Here is a 2365-nt window from a genome sequence, read left to right as displayed (position 1 = left end):
CCGACTCTTTCTTTATTTGGTGTTTAACGTCGTTTTCAACCGTACAAGGTTATATCGCGACGGGGAAAGGGGGGAGATGGGATAGAGCCACTTGTCAATTGTTTCTTGTTCACAAAAGCACTCATCAGTGTCACTGTTTGCTTGTGACCATGACTGCATGCAACACTTGATTCAGACGCTAGTTTGTTCGTTCATCGCTAACTTGCGCAGTGACCCTGCCCTCGGCTCAGTCCTAGTGGAGGAAAATATAGGAACGAGCCGTACCCCGACTGTCAACATCATCATGGCGGTGGTGATCGATGGTGGTGTTGGGGGGGGGGGGGGGGGCAGGGTTGGTGGTATTGGGAGTGATGGTGGTGGTGGTGTTGTGTTTGTAGAATGTGACTGGCAGTAAAGTTGTTGTTGTTGTTGTTGTTGATGTTGTTGCTGTTGTTGTTGTTGTTGCTGATGTTGTTGTTGTTGTTGATGTTGTTGTTGTTGTATTCCCGGACAATGACACCCCCCCCCCAAGACAATTGCCCTCTGGATAACTGCTACTTCTTTGTGACGATGTCGGCTACTGCAACCACACCACCAACAGCAACACCACCAACAACAACAGCAACAACAACAACAAAAACAACAACAACAATAGCAACAACAGCAACAACAACAACACTAACAGCAACAACAACAACAACAACAACAACGTATACTACCACTACTACTACTCAATCCCGTACGATGACGACGGCTACTGCTACAACAACAACGATGTCCCAAAGAAAATCATCATCACTGATATCAACACTGCTGTTTATATTGCTTCAGCAAAACCCTTTCGCCATCTTCGACAATTAAAAGCTAACCATCCAATCAACCAGCATATATATATATAAAGAATGAAATTGAAAATAAGAAAATGAATTATAACTATAAAAAACACAATAACAAAAACCACATACTTGTACATCAATAAATACACGCATAAGTAACTGTCATTTCCAGAATACTGTCCCAGAAGGGGATGACCTACTTCAAGAAATAAATACACTCATCAATTTCGATCAAATCAAGAATGTGTTGCATCTGTTGTCAGTGTGTCTAAAATAATAAGGTTATATATGTTTCCAAATGTTATTTCACTGTGGGTTTTTTTCTTGTCCATTTTTTGTTTGCCATTTTACTTTGCTGAAATCAGCTGCTTGAAAGCAGCCACTGATTTTGTGACATTCCTCTCTTGACGAAGAACACACATTCGTTTTCAGTATATTACGACAGTTACGAGTACAACGGAAAGTGTACAGGTGCCAATTGAGATAATGCACATGTTTATCCAGACAATATCCGTTGTTGTTTAAAATGTTGTTTTATGGAAACATTTGACCGTGTCCAAAATGCAGTGCAGTAAAGGTATCGTGTCATGGAAGTACCCAACAGGCAACACAGAAAACACTTCTGGGCGCAAAATGATAATGACGTGGGCCCCAATTAGGGGCAGATTATACCTGCGCAGTTTCAGCGGCACAGACGACGCACTGCATATTATCAGAGACATAGAAGTGTCTCTGATATTATTGATGCTGCTGTAGGGATTATGACGAGCACTTGGCCTGTTTTCCTTTCACGCAACTTGTGTAGCGGGCTGGGATAATCTGCAGTGCGTCGTCTGTTCTGCTGAAGTTACATAGGTGAGCGCCAGGCCTTAGAACTACCTTGCAGGGACACGTTATTTGTACACATGACTGCGACACAAACCGTGGCACAGATTAGGCTACTAAATGTATCGTTTGTGTGTGTGTGTGTGCCGGTGTGTGTGTGTGTGTGTGTGTGTGTATGTGCCAGAAATTGCATATATGATACATATAATTATACTATCTACAAGCGCCTGTACTGAGAGCGAGCATACAAAGAAGAGCAGAGAGAGTTAGTCAGTCTGCCCTGCGCCGCCACCGCCCCTCCCTCTCTGCTCAACCCAGGCGTGGAACGAACAATACATTCTCCCTCAAAACTTGCCGGTGTTGAAACTTGGCGCTGAAAGGTTTATAAGCTTACAACATACACGACAAGCACAGCGTGTGTCGTATTTGAAGGAGGATATCCTAGATCACGTACGTCGAGAATTTGTGACCCACCACCGCGGAATGAGTCGCATGTCACCTTTGCATGATTTTCATATTTGCACATTGTCCTAAAGAGTTGTTTATGCTCTATCCAGTGGTGAAACCCGTTTTAGAAAAGAGCGAAAACTGCTTGAGTTATAAGCTTGTGACTGAGGTGACCCTCACACTGTTACCAGACACTCCCCGGACTTATATTAAGCCTAGCGCAGAACCGCGCGAGGTGACATGCGACTCATTTCGTGGTGGAGGGTCACATTTGTGTC

At 43.7% G+C, this 2365-nt stretch overlaps 1 protein-coding gene across 1 annotated transcript in view; it reads left to right on the top strand.

Moving 5' to 3' along the window:
* Nucleotides 1-2153: 2153 nt before the first annotated feature.
* LOC138967769 (sucrase-isomaltase, intestinal-like) overlaps nt 2154-2365 on the top strand; it is a 65757-nt gene continuing 65545 nt past the window's right edge. The window contains exon 1 of the mRNA XM_070340424.1: nt 2154-2365. This exon is cut by the window's right edge and continues 576 nt beyond it. The gene's annotated coding sequence lies outside the window, so the exon portion shown is untranslated.

This window comes from Littorina saxatilis, linkage group LG5 (assembly GCF_037325665.1).
Source record: "Littorina saxatilis isolate snail1 linkage group LG5, US_GU_Lsax_2.0, whole genome shotgun sequence".
In the NCBI taxonomy this organism is placed as follows: Eukaryota; Metazoa; Mollusca; class Gastropoda; order Littorinimorpha; family Littorinidae; genus Littorina; species Littorina saxatilis.
The sequence above is the reverse complement of the archived record's forward strand: the minus strand, read 5'-3'. Positions and strand labels throughout refer to the sequence as shown.